Raw genomic sequence first — 19,054 nt, forward strand, 5'->3', positions numbered from 1 at the left:
ATGCCATTGTACCATTTTAATAGGCTACTTTTAAACGCATATAGCCTAGCTCAGTAATGTCAGTTTTATGTATTTTCTGAGAGGGGGCGGGATTTTTGTTGGGACACAATTTGCTCACTGTGACACAGAACAATGCTTTTTAATATGAGTCCCTAGATTATATGATTTGGTGAAACTCTTCCCACACTGAGTACAGTAGTACGGCTTCAATCCAGTATGAACTCGCTCATGTTCTTTCAGGTTTCCAGACTCAGTGAAACTCTTGTCACAATATGAGCACTTGTAAGGTTTTTCTCCAGTATGAATTCTTTGGTGTCGTATCAGACAGTCAGCTCTAGTAAAGCTCTTCCCACAGTCACAACACACATGATCTTTCTCACCGGTGTGTGTTTTCTGGTGCCGTTTACAATGTTCCAGCCGTGAAAAAGTCTCTCCACAAAATGAACATGTATAAGGCCTCTCGTTTGTGTGTATTATCTGGTGTCTTTTTAGATGTGATAATAATTTAAAATCTTTACCACACTGGTCACAGTTAAATGGCTTTTCTCCAGTGTGAACGTGCAGATGATTAGTGAGTTCAGTTTTACTTTTGAAACTCTTCTCACACTCAGTACAGTCGTACGCCTTCTCTCCAGTATGAACTCGCTTGTGTGATTTCAGGTTTCTAGACTCAGTGAAACTCTTGTCACAATATGAGCACTTGTAAGGTTTTTCTCCAGTATGAATCCTCTGGTGCACATTCAGATGTCCAGTTGTAGTAAAGCTTTTCCCACAGTCAAAGCACTCATGATCTCTCACTTCATTATGTGTTTTTTGTTGCATTTTACAATTTTCTGTCAATGAAAAACTCTTTTGAGTTTTGAAGTTGCAATGTTCCTCCTCAACTTCATATAGTTTGTGTCTTTGCTCTTTCACTTTCATCTGATCTAAAAAAAAAATTATAATTAAGTAGTAAGAATCAGTTCAAGGAGAATAAATGTGAAAATTCAACTGAACCCTGATTTAATAGCAGAAAACAAGAGATCAGGGATTTTTACAAGTTTCAAGTATCAGATCTTTAATGTGCCAAAGGTTAGTTTTGTCATTCCCTTGTTAATACAATCAAACAGACGTCAGATTATAATAAATGTATGATCGTAGAGTTGCATTTTCTCTGTTATTAGAATTATCTGTTGAACTGAAGCTTTGATACCTTAATGTTTCTCAAAAGTCAACATTGAAGAATCAAGAATGGACACCAACCTATTTGTTCCTCAGTATCTTCATGTTTTATTCTGGATGGTTCTGGATCACTCATGTCTTCAATCTCCTCTTTAATAAACTCCATCTTTAACAGTCACACAGATTTCAGCTGCTACTCCTGGAGTTTGTTCTTCTCTTGTAGGATGATGGGAATATTCCCAGTATTTATTGGTGAATTGTTGTGGGAGGGGCTTCACTGCAGGTGTGAACTGTGATCACTGTGTTTTTATCCAATCTGCATTTAAAAAGTACAGGGCCATCATGTTAAACTGCTGCTGAAAAACCTCTTTGTCTCCAAAAGTTCTGTGTTTTCAGCTCATTCATTATGGTGATGTCTGAGATCTTCTGTAAATTGACACATTAAATCATTTTACTGGTGTGGACAGGCTGAAAACAAACTACAGCATCTACACATTTGAAATTTCACTTCAGTTCTTGTCTTTGCTCCTTCACCTCCATCTGGTCTGAAACATTAAAATATTTAGTTGTTAGAATGAGTTCAAGGAGGATATATGTACATTTTCAAGTGAACCCTGATTTAATAACAGAACACAAGTGAGATCTGCTTATCAAATATCAGACTTTTGATGTACCAAAGGTTAGTTTTGTAATCCTCTTGTTAATAGTCAAAATGTGAACAACAACTGGTGTACAATATTATGATAGTGCATTTATGCCATATAGTCCTAGATTATTTGCTTATTTTTCACAGCTCTTATGATTGGGAACTAAGAAAAAACAGCCAGTGATTATCATGCATTTAAACTAATTGAAACAAATCATAAAATCCTCCCCTTTTTTACATTGTAAAGGATGTTTGTGTAGAAGGTAACTACAGAATTAAACAAGAAAATCTAGTTATTCAGATAATAGGCTAAATGTTTTTTCATTGAACTTTCATTATACAAATTAAATTACACACCAGTGGATGCTGTCAAAAAATGTTTGTCTTTTAAATATATAGCAGATTTCACCTAAATTAACCACATCTGCAGTTTATTGACAGAGGACAGACAATCAACACACACACCTTTAGATTCACTGTCTTTCAGCTGAAGGATGTATAAGAAAAGACATGTTAATAACCGTCCTCTTTGTTCTGCAATCTAATACACAGGTCACATATATGGCTAAAAACATGCATTAAAGGGTAACTCAACCCCTGGTCAGAGCCTGACTCCACCCACTGGCAATATTTGAAAAATGCTGGAAAAGTGGGCAGAGCCCAGCGGAGATGCACATGCACATGCACAGGTCCAAGGGCTCGGTGTTTGCAAGCACACATGCACATATGTGACCCTGGATCACAAAACCAGTCACATGTCGCACAAGTATATTTGTGGCAATAGCCAACAATACATTGTATGGGTCAAAATGATTGATTTTTCTATGAAGATATTTTGTAAATTTCCTACCATAAATATATAAAACATGTATTTTTGTGAGTGAATGCAGCACAATCGTGAATAAAATGCACAACTTTAAAGGAGATTTTCTCAATGTTTTGATTTTTTTGCACCCTCAGATTCCAGATTTTCAATAGTTGTATCTCGACCAATATTGTCCTATCCTAACAAACCATACATCAATGGAAAGCTTAATTATTCAGCTTTCAGATGATGTATACATCTCAATTTAAAAAAATTTACCCATGTGACTGGTTTTGTGGTCCAGGGTCACATATGTGTACATGAACATAATGAACATGCTCCTGAAAACTTTTCAGTCTCTCCCATTCACTTTCAATGGCCCATTGGAACACCACAAGTGTAACTCTGTGCCATTTTGTACAAAATAAAAGTTTTTCAAAACAAACTTCCTGGTGAAACATTAAAGTAGACTAGTGTGATCAACTGTGCAAATTTCTTTCATATTTTATTTAATATTTCCAAAATTATTCATAAATAATGCTTTTTTACTCAAAAAAATTAGATGCCTACTCTCAGATAAATGAGGCCTACATTTAATCAGATACAAATAGAAATAGAACCAGTCCTAATTGAAAGAGAACAAGTTGACAAAAAGATTGAATCCAATATTGGGTGTAGTGTTGTCAAAAGACCCGGTACTTCGGTACCAAACAAAATAAACCATCATGGTACCAGCTTTTTTTAAAGGGGTCATATAATGGTACATGCACTTTTACAAGTTGATTGTACTGAAATGTGTGCTGGCAGTGCCTGTACACAACCATCATAAAATGATAAAAATCCATCCAGTGTTTTTTTTTTTTAAATCTTCTTATATGTTTCCCCCCCCATCTTAAATCAAGCCGTTCGATTTTGTGACGTCACACGGTCGGATGCCCCTCCCACGATTGTTGATTGACAGCAGCGTTTCAACACAGACCCGCCCTCGCTCGTGAGCGAGCTGTCAATCACAGCCCGCGCGAACCGGCGAGCAGAATGGTGTCTAAACGATTGTGGTTCATTTTGATGGTTCATTCCATTTACATTTACATTTATTCATTTAGCTGACGCTTTTATCCAAAGCGACTTACAATTGCTATATATGTCAGAGGTCGCACACCTCTGGAGCAACTAGGGGTTAAGTGTCTTGCTCAGGGACACATTGGTGTCTCACAGTGGATTCGAACCCGGGTCTCTCACACCAAAGGCATGTGTCTTATCCATTGCGCCACTACCACTATCAGCAGTCATTTTGATGTTCCTAAATCCGAACCGCTGAAGACGCAGTGGCTGAGTTTGTTTTCGAAGGGAATATTCCCCACGATCAACGTCAATGCTTTCATGTTTGCGCAAATCATTTCACTAGACTGCTTTAAAGCAGTATAAAGCTGGTTTTGCTAAGAAGCTGCTCTTGAAAAAAGGATCGGTACCAACTATTCATGTTCCTGCTGCACCTCTAGAATAACTGAAGTGAGTGTAACATTTTATTAACCTTTATATTAGGGATGACCCGATCCGATCCACGGCATCGGTATCGTGCCGATACTGGCCCAGAACGCTAGATTGGATGTCGGAGGGGAGAAAAAAAATTATTCGATACCTATGATCGATACCTATTAGGGGTGGAACGGTACATGTATTCTTATTAAACGTACGTTCGGTACATGCGTCACGGTTCGGTGCATGTATTTACACGGAGAATACATGGTATAAAAATAAATAAAACTCGCGTGCACTAGGGCTGCACAATGTGTCGTTTAAGCATCGATATCGCGATGTACGAATCCACGATAGTCACATCGCAGGATGTGCGATGTAGGCTGTCGTAGTTGATCCGTGATTCATTAACCGTACCAGCTGCTCCCCGGCCCTTGACGCATGTGATTCGCGGATTAATTGCACAGCTTAACCATCATAGAGTGAAAGTTTATCATTTGCATGTGTTTTTAAGTCCTGTCAGTTTAACAGGGCGCATATAAGAACGAGCAGAGAGAGAGAGAGAGCGAGAGAGCCCCGGCAGCGCGCGCTCACCTTTACCGTCTTCAAACAACACGAGCGCTGTCTTGCTCTCTCTCCTTCGCGCATATTAATCAAAATCAATTGACACGATGGTGTCAAAAAAAAAAAAAAAACTATCCAGTGATGAAATGTTTTCTGTGTTGACAAATCTTGTGCGATATCCTAAACTGCAGAGATAATTACACAACGCGTGCCACCTTTGAACCGATTCAATTTAATGAATGGTTTAAACAACTGACCTGTCCAACACTGAACTCACGAGACGTCTGAATTGGTGTATAAAAAAAAACCTGTAACACTTTACAATAATGTTCTATTTATTAAAATAACTATTTAACTACATTAGTTAACATTTACTATTAGTAAACTGCACTTCTACAACATTGTTAATTTCAACATTTAGGCAATAGCCAACATTATTGAAATCAAAAGTTGTACAGTATTTGTTAACATAGTTAATGCACTGTGAAGTAACATTACCAAACAATGAACAGCTGTATTTTTATAAACTAAGATAAACAAAGATTAATAAATAACAAAAGTATTGCTCATGGTAAGTTCATGTTAGTTATTAGATACATTAACTAATGTTAACAATTCAAACCATATCCTAAAGTTACAAACAAATAATTTACTCTAATTTAAAAAATACTCTGATGTTTAAATCATTTAAAATGAGAATGTAAGTGTGCTTACCCCATTTTTGTTTGTAAGAAAAAATTTGATTCGATTTCATATCGCAATATATACTGCAGAAAAATAAAATATCGCAATGTCATTTTTTCCCAATATCGTGCAGCCCTAGCGTGCACATTAATTAATGTAATGCGGAACTACTGTTAGATACGCGCATAGACATATGCGGGTTCTTTAGGGACACCTAATCTGTAGCCCCGCCTTAGCTCTGAACGCGCGTCTATTTCGCTTCAAACGCTCGCTTTATCATTATGGCTGCATTTACACTGCAGGTCTTGATGCCCAATTCCAATTTGCTGACTATATCCGATTTTTTTGACGACCCGCTTACATCATCTTTTAAAAGTGACCCGTATCCGATATTTGCATTTACACTATACACTGCCAAAACAACCAAATGTAGACGTTCTGACCCGGAAAATGAAGTAAAACAGCTCGATATGCAATGGATGCAGAACCAGACAAAATTATTATAGTGATGCGCAGCCCGTTCTCATCCCAAGGCGTCATATACTGACGCTTTTGACATTTCGTCTACATCGAACGCACATGGCACCCTTTAGCGTCAATATGAGACACAGATAGATATGGGCCAGAAGGCGCCTCCTAGCGGTCTAACCCTAACCCTACCCCAGACCTAAACCTACCCATAACCGAACAAAGCTCTGTGCGTGTCATATTGACGCTAAAGGGTGCCATGTGCGTTCGATGTAGACGAAATGTCAAAAGCGTCAGTATATGACGCCCTAGGATGAGAATGCGTTGGCGCGGATCGCGGTTATATCCGCGGGGGCTCTGCAGATAATCCGCGGATCGGGCGGGTCAAGTAGGTCAACTACATTCTCTAAAATATGAGTATGTTCCATTCCAGTTTAAGTTTCAAGGGAGTAAAGCCTGTTTATGCCATTAAGAAAATGAAATTGTCAAATAAATTTTGTTTTAAAGAAATGTTCATTTAAAAGCAGCACTCATTCTTCAGTGTATTATGTTACCATTAGAGATGCGCGCATCAACCGTCGCCTCGAGTCCGCTGTTGAAGGTGATGATCATCCATTTATCCTCACGCGTAACAACACATACGAATACATAATTTGACCATCGGGTACGGATACTTAAATCAGACAAAAATATTGGTGCGGGTGAGTGGCGGATGGATGATTTGTTTTTGGCTGCGGATTCGGGTGACGTTGGAGCTCATCTCATCTCACGTAGAATTTCATCTCTAATTATCCAGTGTTTTGCTTTCCGCACTATTTTCAAAAATAAGCAAAACATTGCTCTCGTAAGACGGAGAAAAAAATACTCCACTGTGTTGAGCATTCGTCCTCCATCGCACCATTAATAAGTCATGTGATCGCAGTTGGTGTCTACCTGAGTTGACGTCCCTTTTTTAATGACGTATGACTCGCATTTACTGGGGAATATCTGATTTGTCTGCTTACATGGCAGACGCAAATGCACGTATCCGATTCATATCCGATTTATTACCACATATGAGTGAGGCCTGAATCCGATCTGAGAAAATCGGAATCCATGCGGTTTTTTCCTGCTTACACGTTCACCGGTCATATCCGATCTGTGCCACATGAGAGGAAAATAATCGGAATTGGGTCACTTGAACCATGCAGTGTAAATGGGGCCTATATGCGCGCGGCGCATCCTATTCGCTTTGGACGCACGAATGGATTCAACTGTTCAAGCATCGAACTAGATGCGACAGACGCGAATTTGACGCTCTATTCTCGTTTGATGTGAACAGGCTGCGATGTCAAGATTGCAATGCTGGAATGTGTGTGTGTGTGTGTGTGTCAGAGAGAGAGAGGCACGGGCGCGATCGAACAGTGGAAACATAAAACTAGGGCTGGGCAAGTTAACGCGTTATTATCGCGTTAACGCATTTATTAATTAACGCCAACAATTTTTTTATCGCACGTTAACGCAGTTTATTATTATTTTGAAAGTCCGTTGCTCACCGGCGTTTAGCGGGGATGCTCTGCCATGTGAATTCCCTCCTGTTGATGTCCTGATAACTATTTAGATTCAGGAAACTCACAAACAGTGAGGATCAGTCTCTCTTCCAATGATTTGTGCTGCACGTCGTTTACAAAAAGATCAAGACAATTCAACTTCGGCAGCGGGCAGGCGTGTGCGCACAACCGCGACAGTTTCACGGGAACGCACTCGCTTGTCGCTGCACCTTGTGCTCGACCACTTCTCCTCACTCTACCAAACGCGAATAGAGTGTCTGGCGCGAGTGATTTCAATGTTAAAGTCAATGCAAGGTCCTGCGGCGCGAATGAGGCGTTTAGCGCGGCGCGGTGGACGCGAATTCGCCTCATTCAAAATGTTCAAACGTCCAACTAGACGCGGTAGACGCGAATTTGATGCGCTATTCGCGTTTGGTGTGAACGCATAGTAACAGGGAAACTTGCTACTGAACACTGACTGTTTCTGCTGCTCCCTGATGAAAGATACCTGTTGACACCTGTTCAAAAAAAAAAGAAAAAAAAAAAGAAAACAGGACTCTGATGGTAACTTGTTTAACACGCTAGATAAAAGGTAATGCCCTGGCAGTGCCAAATAGCTTTGGTTTAATATTTGATTTGATTACATTAATGTTTAAGTTGAGATTTACAAGAAATATTTTATTTGCTCGTAACAATGCGATTAAAAATTTTAATCGTTGCCCAGCACTAATAAAAACATACTCCGTCATTTTGTTCATACAGGACAAGGACATCATTAAAACTGCAAAAAGTGTTTAGCTACTTATATTTGTGTAAAACACAACATTGTGCTTTTGTCAAACTGTAAACTACAACTGTGACCCAACCAACACCACACACACACACACACGCTGTTTAAAACCAAAAATTATCTAATCTTTTGGACATTTATCATATTGCATTGGTTTTCATTTCTTGTCCTAAAACAGAGCACTAATCTGTTTATTTTGAAGTTACACATTCTACATTGATTAAAAAAGAAAATCAAATGTGTTTTTAATGGTAGTTATTTTATGCAGAAATTATTTATAATTCAGATGAGGATAATGTTAAAGTTAATAAAAATTTTAAGGAAACAAATATATTGATCTGAAATATAGCAAATTAATTTTAAATTCATTCAGGTACAATTACCAAACATATCTCAAGGTCTTTTGAATAAAGGGTGGCAGTCTTTCATTATCAGCTGTTGTTGTGGACTATATACTGGAGAAGTATTTGTTCTCCATTTGAGTGAGATGTTTTTATGTGGCTAATTGAGCAAAGTGCTTCCATATATTTTATTATTAGTAGTATTAGTTTAAGAATAAAATAAAAATATCGGATTGATATCGGTATCGGCAAATAGCCAAAGCTGCGGCATCGGTATCGGAAGTGAAAAAGTGGTATCGGGACATCCCTAATGCTTATTGGCTATTTTCACTCCCTAATATACATTTTTTCACTCGTTTTACTTTTTAATTAATATTAAGACATTATGAATGATAATAATTAAAGTTAATTTCATCTACACCTTAAATTAAGCTTAGTGCTTTATTGTTAGCCCCAGTGCTACCAGATATTTTCTGTAAAACTCAGTGGCTACGGTGAATAAAGAGTCTTAGAGAAAAGAGAATAGAGAGTTGCTTTCGAGAATAAAGTTGAAACATTTCGAGAATAAAGTCTTCCGTAGAAGTTGCGTGTGTGTCTACCAACATGGCATTAGGCTATAGGACGTTATAAAATATACTGCGCCGGAATAGACTTTAGCCTACAGACGAAAACACTTTTCAGATTGGATCAAGATATCCAGCTTTATGAATGAATGAATGAATGAATGAATGGAGGCATTTTTATAGCGCTTTCATATGTCTACTGTAGGCCTACACTCAAAGCACTTTACAATCATATCAGGGAATCTCTCCACAACTACCTCCAGTGGTTATTATATCTGAGGAAATCACGAGATCCGGCCAAATGATTGGATACAGAATGATGCACTTAAAATGTATCCAGAACATATTTACGGTAAAGAGGGAGACAGTGCGGTTACTGTTAAGTGTTCTCGACACAGATGGTGTTACCTATAGACGAGCACGAAAACACGTCAAAAACACTGCCACATGTGGCGCTTTTCCACTGCATGGTACGGCTCGGTTCGGCTCGGTACGGTTCGGCTCGCTTCGCTTTTCCACTGCGTGGTACGACTCGACTCGGTACGGCGAGTTTTCCTTCAAATCATTGAAAATGACTACCTTTATTTCTTATAGACAGTTTGTTTCAACTCTGAAGAATGTGGAGCAGGTGAAAATTGGTCAGTGTAATTGTTCATAAAGTCGTATTAAGCCTTATTCAGCACGGGGTCTTGTGATATATATGTATTTGATGTGTTTTTGATATGTTAGAAATTATTCGTAATGTTTTTTATGCTGCATCTTGGCCAGGTCTCTCTTGTAAAAGAGATTTTTAATCTCAATGAGTTTTCACCTGGTTAAATAAAGGATAAATAAAAAATAAATAAAATAAAAAAAAGGGCACGGTTCGGTTCGCTTTAGCTCGGTTGCTTTTCTACTGCAGTTAGTACCGCTTCAAAGTGTGTGGGAATGATCGTTATAGTTGCCGTCTCTACTGCCATGACATCATCATATTAAATGCGAATTTTTCAATCCGTGTTTCCCCATCCAGCTCTCGCTGGATCGGATCCGCTCCTCAACGAGAGGAACGTCTGCACTAGGGATGTTAACCGATGACCGTTTGACCGATGGTTGACTGTATCAACGTTAACCGATCAAAGTTGTCGGTAGTCGGTAAAAAAAAAAAAAAAAAGTAATCTCTAAGTTAGGCTATTATAGACAGTGGACTACAGTTACTACAGTTAGCCAACTCCTTCCAAGATCTTTTTGTGTGAAGTGAACAAATCCCTCACACTCAATTTTTCATAACTCGCCTGTTTGTACTTAATAAACCAATAAAAACATTTGGCGCAAGGTCACAGCGTTTGGGTTCGCGCGCTCACAAGTTTTGCGAAAAGTAAAGGCTACAGGCTAAAACACTCGAGGTTAAAGCGGCGTCTCTTCGGAGCTGTCATTTTCTTAAATGAGCTTCTAACGCTAGACAAACATCTTTATTTTCAACGCGATCACCTTGTACCCAAACCATTTAGAAACTAAGGAGCCATTTGTCCTCCGATTACATACAAGCTCCTCGGCGCCGCGTTTGCGGGACTCATGTTTCGCGCTGTAGGGGATTTAAAAAAAGTGACGTGAGTGTGTGTGTGTGTGAGCGCCGGGAGGCAGAGCGGCAGAGAGATGCGACGCGACAGAGTTGCGAAATTGCAGGCGCGGCTCGAAATGGCTGTTATTTCAAATAGCGTAGCATATTTTAAACTAATCGGTTAACCGGTTTCAACCGGCTAATGAGGCTCGGTGGTCGGTCAAGAACATTTTTAGTTTTCGCCATCCCTAGTCTGCACCTCGTCCACTGACCACGATTCAGCCATTTCTTTTTTTGAAGTTTATACTTTTAAAACAGGTGCTACAGCGTTGGCTGTTGTCTACTGGCTATTTAAATCTAGCGGGTTTAATGTCTCGTGTCGTAAATACAAGGATGCTGGTAGAGATGATTCTGTCTGACCAATCAGTGATCTGCAGTGTTTTCACGTCACATTTTAGTATCGGTACGCTTGGAACCTCAACAGAGGTGGTATCATTTAAAGCGAGCCGTACCGTACCGTACCATGCAGTGGAAATGCGCCATAACTGAGCCGTACCGAACCGAGCCGTACCATACCATGCAGTGGAAAAGCGCCAATAGGGTGACCACCCGTCCTGCTTTGCGTTGTACCGCACAGCATTTTCACCCCTTGTCCTTCACGTCGCATCTTGAGAAAATGTCCCGCATTTTTACCAGTCTATTGGTTTTTAATTATCATAAGAAAACGTGCATGCATTCTTTTGCTTTTTTAAGGCTGGTCCGAATACCATTTTTTGAGCTTCGAAGCTTCGGTAGTAATGAACATCGAATATTCGAAGCTTCGGAGAGAGGGCTGAACATATCCTTCTCTCTAATAAAGGCAGGAATCTCTATGTGTCTGTCTGTCCGTTTCGAGAACCGTTCATCCAATCGACTTCACAAGGGAGTGCAGTGTCGCATTTGGTGCAATATAGATGGACACGCGAGACGCGACACATTCAGAATTAATAAACTTTTAGTAAACTACAGAACAGCGCGAGCAGGGAACGGACACTGCACTAGTGCTATAAAACGGCACACACACGGTCTGTTAAATTAAGCAATACTTTTAAGGTAGTCTAATATTTTTCTGACTAACAAATTACTGACAAAGTAAAGGGTAGATTTAAATAAAGAAAACCGAAATTTAAATAAAGAAAACCGAAATTTAAATAAAGAAAATGAAATTAAGTTAACTTAAAAACGAGATTAATTTAGATTGATAATAACAGGTAAAAAGGCTAATACATTTTGTTTCTATTATTCTATTTTCCACAATGTCAAAGCAACGCAGCTTAAACCAAAACACAAGCTCAGGCATGCACTTCGGTCCATACAAACTCCGCTGTTCTGCGCTCTAGCCAGAGAACACTCCCATTGCTGGAACACTTAAATTTCTAGCATGCAAGCGTTTTCCGTGTGGCTCGAGCCGCGCCTGAGACGCAATATAAAAATACCCGTGTCCGTGTGGACTAGGCCTCACGCAGCCAGTGTGCAAACTCCCAACCTGTTAACATGGGAGCCGAAATAAAAATGGACACGCTACGCAGCTGAGACGCTCACACCACGCAGCCAGTGTGTCGCCGGCCTTATTCAAGCCACGAATGAGAACCGTTTCGCAGGGGATCCCAGGTGTGCAAAAAAACCAAATATTCGAATGTCAAATTTTCTAATCGAATACCAACCCACCGAACGAATTTTCGAATATTCGGGTCCAGCCCTAAATACAACAGCCGTTTTTTAAATCCTATCCAATGGTTGAAAGGAAAAGAGTAAACACGGTCACTAGTAGGTTGTGATGGCTGTCAATCAAAATGTGGAGCGTTGATTTGTTACATTTGTTCCCTGTCAGAAAATGAATGGATAAATCGGTAAAATTAAAATTTAACAGAATTTATCAACTTGTTGCCTGCTGTGGTAGTTTTAATTCACATCCTTTCTAAAAATATGAAAGTTTTTGATTTAATTTCATTTTTATCAGCTGAAAGGCAGAATACAAATGTTTTTATTAAAGGTGAACTAAGTAACTTTTTTTACCTTAACTGAACAGCTTCGGAGTCATTGGAATGGTTATATTACTTATTTCGGGTTGAATGGTGTTCGTTTCGCACCCCCCTGGTGCCCGTGAGCGGAAAATACGCACTTGCAACTTTGAGCCGGCGGGCCGCCGGCCGCTGCGTCAGGAAGTCTCGCGTGATATCAGGTCTTGCGATGTAAACAACTGCTTTACGGCCAAAAGAAATCTGCTAAAATGCTGTCATTATTGCGCTCCCTCACGCTGTCCGAACCCGAATGAAGAAGACGTTTTACAGAACGTCCCATCTGCTTTGATGTCGTTGATCTATAGCCTCTGGTGTCTGAGAATCACCAACGAGTTTTTACAACAGTGTTGTCAAATATCTATTCCGAAGCTGTGGAGGGAGCTCTAGAGAGAAACCTGCGAGCAAAAAGCGAGAATACAGCGAAGAAATCCCGAAGCTACTGAGTGCTGCTTTAACTTAGATAAACATAACAGTTTCAGGTTATGTTTTAGTGTTGGTAACATGTCCCACATTGTCCCACACAAACTTATAATAATCGTCCCACATTTGGTTTGTTTGATGGTGGTCACCCTACTGCCACATAAAGTTTGGACCAGATTGTGATACCTACTCCAGCGGAGTCTGTGTGCTCGTCTATAGGCAACGCCATGGTAATGCATGTTGGTAGATTGGCACCTGTAGTTGGTTCCTTAGATTGGTTCCTTTTGTTCAAAGCCCAGATAAAAGTAAAAAGCTACTATTTTGTGTAGATCCATGTCTGAGGCAGTTTGACTTCACAAGCGCATTTCTTTACACACACACGAGTAATGAGTTGGAAACACGCCCTCTGTGCCAGTGGGCGCGCACCGTTACGCCCGTTTCACACATACTCCGTTTGCAGTGTGTGTTGCAGTGCGTATGCGGTGCAGGAGCAGCACGCGCTATAGTGCTTTCATATTTGCTGCGTTTGCAGTGCGTAACTGATCCGCGGCTGTACCACAAACACATACTCACTATTTGTATTTCAAATCCAGAAGTTATCAGCAACTTCTATTTAAAGGGCATGCGAGCTTCAGAACCTAAACTACAGGGCACTGATTGAAGGTCATAATTATATGATCTCCGGATGGATTGGCCAGATACAGATGAGCTCATCACATTAAAAGGTGTCGTGAGGTTTTCACAGGCAGTGAACTCGTACCATAATGTGTCAGTAACAATACACAGAGAAAACTGCAAAGTTCTCGAATTCAGTTTGTGACTGCATGGTCGACCGAGGGAAGTGTTGTAGCCATACAGCAGGGCTACTGTACAAAATTAAAGATGAATAGATAAAAATAACATTTATTCGTAAATCTGTACATTCGTACAGCTACATCTGCTACAGCCGCCTACGGGACCAACGCTACTTCCTTAGCAGCAAGGCACACAGTAATGGCGGCGCTGCTTTACTTCCGTGTTTCGCCGGATTTGTGTATATCATGCCCTTGGGCTTTCTGTCTGCGCGGTTCATTACTATACGTTGTGGCTTTCAATGTTAGACTGTTTCACTGCTATTGATTGCTGGAAGCAGCTTTTCATGGCTATTCCTTGTTTTGTACTTGTGAGTATCCTGTCGTGAGTTTTGTCTAGATCTAGTTAAGAGTTTTGTATCTCTGTTTTGTTTTCCCGTCAAGTTACCCGTCTAGTATTTTGTATAGTTTGTGGGATACCTTGTAGTGTCTCTGTTTTGCCCCCACGAGGGTGTTTATTTTTCCTGTTTTTGTGTCTCAATAAATCGTTTGTCAAGCATTCCTGTCTGTGCTTGGGTTCGCCTTCGAGATTCATAACACTTTGTTACTGTATACTTGTGATAAAGTGTTACCATTATTTCAAACTGGTCGCATTAAGTGTAATTGTTCCTTTTGTATGTGATGAAGTGATTCTTCTTTTTCAAAAATAACACAAAAATAAACAGAGTAAATATTAGTGAAAGACCCTGCTTTCCTGTAGCTCAGTGGTAAGAGCATTGCGTTAACAACGCAAGGTTGTGGGTTCGATCCCAGGGGATTGCACATACCTATGTATAAAATGTATAGGATAACGCAATGTAAGTCGCTTTGCATAAAAGCGTCTGCCAAATGCATAAATGTAAATTAAGTTGACTGATAGCATTATTATTATTCCATAAGATTTCCACAGATATGGTGATTTATACCATGGGCTGTTTAAATACTCGATTCTGATTGGCTGGAAGGTGTGCAGTAAAACCCTTTAATGCACAGGTAGTTCCAGTCAGTTTGATTACAGTTACAGTTCGAAATTAATCCGCTACTATAAACATTGGTAACCATAGTAACAGTTACACTTGCAAGCAGAGTGAGAAACTCATATGAAAACGTTTATTTAGGTAGGCTAAATGGATGATTTTTGCATATCGTTTAATTTGTATGGTGAATATGGCAATTTTGAGAAATGGGCCCAGGCACAAGATGAAATAGAAGACTTGGAGAAGACGTTGAATGACAAAAAGCGGCACAAAACTTTAACTTGGCAAATAACCAAGGTATAAGCGGGATAATCCACAGCTAGCCATGCATTAACCCTCTGACATGCTCTGACATTTGTGCTTTTTTCAGTTGCTTATAAACATATTAATGGCAAAGGTGTAAATTCACTCTATATAGCACAAACAGGACTACAATAATATGTGAGCCACATGTATGTACATGTTTTCATTTTTGAGAGAATAATGTTTATGCGTGGTTATCGAAAAAACTAAAAATTAAAGTTTTTGAAATAAGGCCACAAAACACATAGTAAATATGTGGCAATAAGACTTTTGACTAATGGATGTCATCGCCTATAGTTTTTTCTTCAAAATTATGTGAAAATAGTCTTGCTTTATCGTTCACATAAAACCATACATTGATTTAAATTGATGTAAAACAGGTTTTGCTTGGAAAGCCAATATGCGAGGGGGCGTGAATGAGGAGTGGTTTACACCTTAGAATACACCCACTCTGCATAATTAGCCATTCACTCAGGTGTGACACTGACTGAGCCACAATGCAAGGACAAAAGATATATTTAGAAGAAGACTTATATTGACCATTTAAGATTTTGCTTACATCTATCTTGTAAATATATTTGGCTATTTTATTAAAACGGTTACAATTACAACAATAATTACAATTTCAACAATATTTCAAGTGTACTCTTTCTTTGTAAAAAAAATGATTATAGGCCTACATTTTATCTATGTATTCATTAGTTTGAATATAACCAACATTGGCACAGCTAACATCTTAGTTGATGACTTTATTTTTGACAAAAATAGTATTTTATATATAGAAATTGCTAAACAAAAGCTTATTTGATGTGGCAGTATATTCTACAGTAAAAACTGTACCCAAATCTAGTCAACAAAATGTTGTCTTTCATATTTCGTCTGACTGTAACGTTGTTTTCATGAAATATTAGGGCATATTGTTAATTTGCAGTTTAATACGTTGCTTATACAAATAGCCTACATTTTATTTCAACATTCAGTCGATGTTTACTTATCTCAGTATAGCAATGCAGTTTGCTAAAACATCATCATTCATTCACACACGCGATTTAAATTTAAACTGTCTTTGCCAGCTGTGGTAAACAGCGCGCATCTGTGCCGTTCATTCATTCATAAACAGAAACCCACGTGAAGAAATTCACGTGAGAAGGAAAAAACTTACTAGTATTCCTCAGCTCGCTCCTCGATATACCCGCACTTCTGAGGGACATTTTCCATTAGTATTATTCCTCACAGCGCTGCAAGACGGTGTAAACAATGATCTAAATAAACTTGTGTGTTTTCTCGAGCTGATGGGGGCGTTCACAGGATTGCCTCAGCCATTTGCGTTTGAATAGCGCGCGCTCTCCGTGGGCGGGGCCGATTATAACGTAATGAGATGAGATGAGCTCGACTGGAATCGCTCTCTTTTAATACAGATTTCACAAGATGAGAATATTAGCTTTTTATATAAATTACTTCATTTAAAAGAAGATAATTCAAGCTTCATGCCTGTGTGCCTGTATGTCTGTTTGACTGAGTATTCGCTGAGTTATTGTTAATTTTCGGACGCGTTTCAGAATGGACTTCACTGGCAGAGAGAAGGCAGAACTCGCTTCGTGTTTATTTTTCTTTATTTGGCAAAAAGCACAACACTTTGTTTTTATTGTGAGTATACACAAAAATAATACACATTTAACAGAATCGATTGATGTATGAAACTCCTATGGAAAATCAAAGTCAACAGAGTATTTATGAGTTTCTTTTACACTAATAAAAAAAAAGCGAGCTGGTATCGCCGGCGATACCGTAGACCTCAGGGGGTTAATAAAAGTAGGGCTGCGCAATTTACATGTAATCGCACTTAAATCGAGATGGCTTATCGCGATTTTAAAATCGCAAAGGCTGCGATTGTTTTTTATGCGCAGTTTGTCATTGATGTACGGCTCTGTAAACGCTGCTCCATCTGAAAGCACTGTGAGTTTGAGTCACTTATAACGTGCATTTGAAAAAACAACACGCGTCAAACATCTTTCCAAAACATGAGAAGCATTTATGAACCTCTTGTCAACAACAGACAACATTTACATTTACTCCAAACTCACTTTATAACGACAGCTGAGCTCCTCCTTCTGTGAGATGATGAGCCTTCTTACACAGAATAAAGCAGTCGTGTATTTATAAGTCATGTTTAATCAAAGCGTTTCAATCTTCTGTTTATTCAGCTACAGCGATAGGGATTTCCTGGAATGATGCGCAATATTGTACTTCTGCGGCGGGGCATATTTATCGTGTTTGCGTGAGAGCGCCCTCTGGCGTTCAAATGGGGCAGTATTTACTACCAATCAGCCGCACTCCACTGACAAGCTGCGCATAAGATAATCGCAGCCTTTGCCAAATCGCGTGTGGTTATATTGCGATTAATCGTGCAGCCCTAAATAAAAGTTTTGTCAGCATTGCGATTCTCTTTGTACACATATTTAATAGACGTTTAAACACAATGTAAACAACGTATTATACAATGCTACTTCTTATTTATATATTGAGTTGATCAAGCAAGTGGCCAAATATTTAACCATGTAGCCTACTTATATCGCAAACATTTTAAATTAAAACTTAAAATTGATAAAAACAGCCGACTCTCTTGCCTTTTTTTTTCTTTTGCATTTAAATTTTAATACAATAAATCTTGCATGTCACAAAGAACTTGTTTTTCCAAGTTGTTTTTCCACCTCCATGAATGAGACGAGTGTTATTCATTATGTCGCCTTGTTGAGAAATTGTAGTTTTTGAGATTGAGATTATTATATTTTCATGTCAATCTGTGTTCATTTTGACCACGAACCATGCACTGTCACTTTAAAGGGATAGTTCACTTTGAAATAAAATTTTGGTATGTTTTAGCTTACCTCAAGGACATCCAAGATGTGGGTGTCTTTTTTTCCGCAGTAGTTTCAATTTTTATATTTTTAGGTCAAACCGTTCTTGTCTGTCAGTCATATAATGCAGGTCTATGGTCACCACCTCAAAGAGCATGCACAGAGTCCAAATTAAAACAATTCCCCGTCGTCCAAATTAAACAATTCCCCATCGTAAGTACATATTGATGGCCCAAGACATGAAACGAGCGGTTTGTGTGAGAAAACGAACAGTATTTATATCGTTTTTACCTCTTGTACACAGCCACGTCCAAGTGATCTGAGAGCGCGGGCGGGTATAGATATATACAACAGAAGTCGCATTGGCTACTGCAGTTCATTGGAACGAAACCGTAGCCAATGCGACATCTAGTGTATATATCTATACCCGCCCCGCGCTCTCAGATCACTTGGACGTGGCTGTGTACAAGAGGTAAAAACGATTTGTGTTTTTGTCAAACAGCGACCCCTAGAGTTGCTGTGGAATACTTGCACTGTCGTAAATATATTATATTATAACGTTTTTACATGATTGCAGCTAAATCACAAGTAAATAGTCTATAGTCTAGGCCTACAGTATAATTTAATTTGTGTTGTTTTTATTGGAATGTAAACATTACAAAATGCCAGATAACATCAATTAAGTTAAATGTACGTCGCATTATTTCATAACATTGGCCGTTAAGATGTCATTAGACATGATTATTGCAATTTATCATAATAGTTTGCAAATTGTGCTCGTTTACACTATTTACAACCTCTACGTTAGGCTTATTTATGATAATTATGTGAGATATTGAAAGCTGTTCTAATGATAATCGCAGGAATCAACGTCAGCAGCGTCGTCTGATATCCCTCAGGACTACGTGATAAATACACCTCACAACACCTGAGTTCAGCTGGCAAACTAATTCGTGAGGCATAGCTATCTGATTTATCAAAACGATTCCATTTACACCTGGTCACATAAATGTATTTTTGCGAAACGGATTTAAATTCGATC

General features: G+C 39.0%; 2 long non-coding RNA genes across 2 annotated transcripts in view; both read right to left on the reverse strand.

The window, feature by feature from the left end:
* The window catches only part of LOC309506498, a 301,633-nt gene that overhangs the window by 169,692 nt on the left and 112,887 nt on the right, over nucleotides 1–19,054 (reverse strand). The window lies entirely within an intron of this gene.
* LOC309506489 overlaps nucleotides 4,453–19,054 on the reverse strand; it is a 75,885-nt gene continuing 61,283 nt past the window's right edge. Inside the window, exons 2-3 of the long non-coding RNA XR_014208800.1 lie at nucleotides 4,854–5,621; nucleotides 4,453–4,555 (exon numbers count right to left, since the gene is read on the reverse strand). This is a non-coding gene — a long non-coding RNA (uncharacterized lncRNA). The remainder of the gene's footprint in view (nucleotides 4,556–4,853; nucleotides 5,622–19,054) is intronic.

This window comes from Leuciscus leuciscus (genome assembly GCF_965113295.1).
Source record: "Leuciscus leuciscus genome assembly, chromosome: 9".
In the NCBI taxonomy this organism is placed as follows: Eukaryota; Metazoa; Chordata; class Actinopteri; order Cypriniformes; family Leuciscidae; genus Leuciscus; species Leuciscus leuciscus.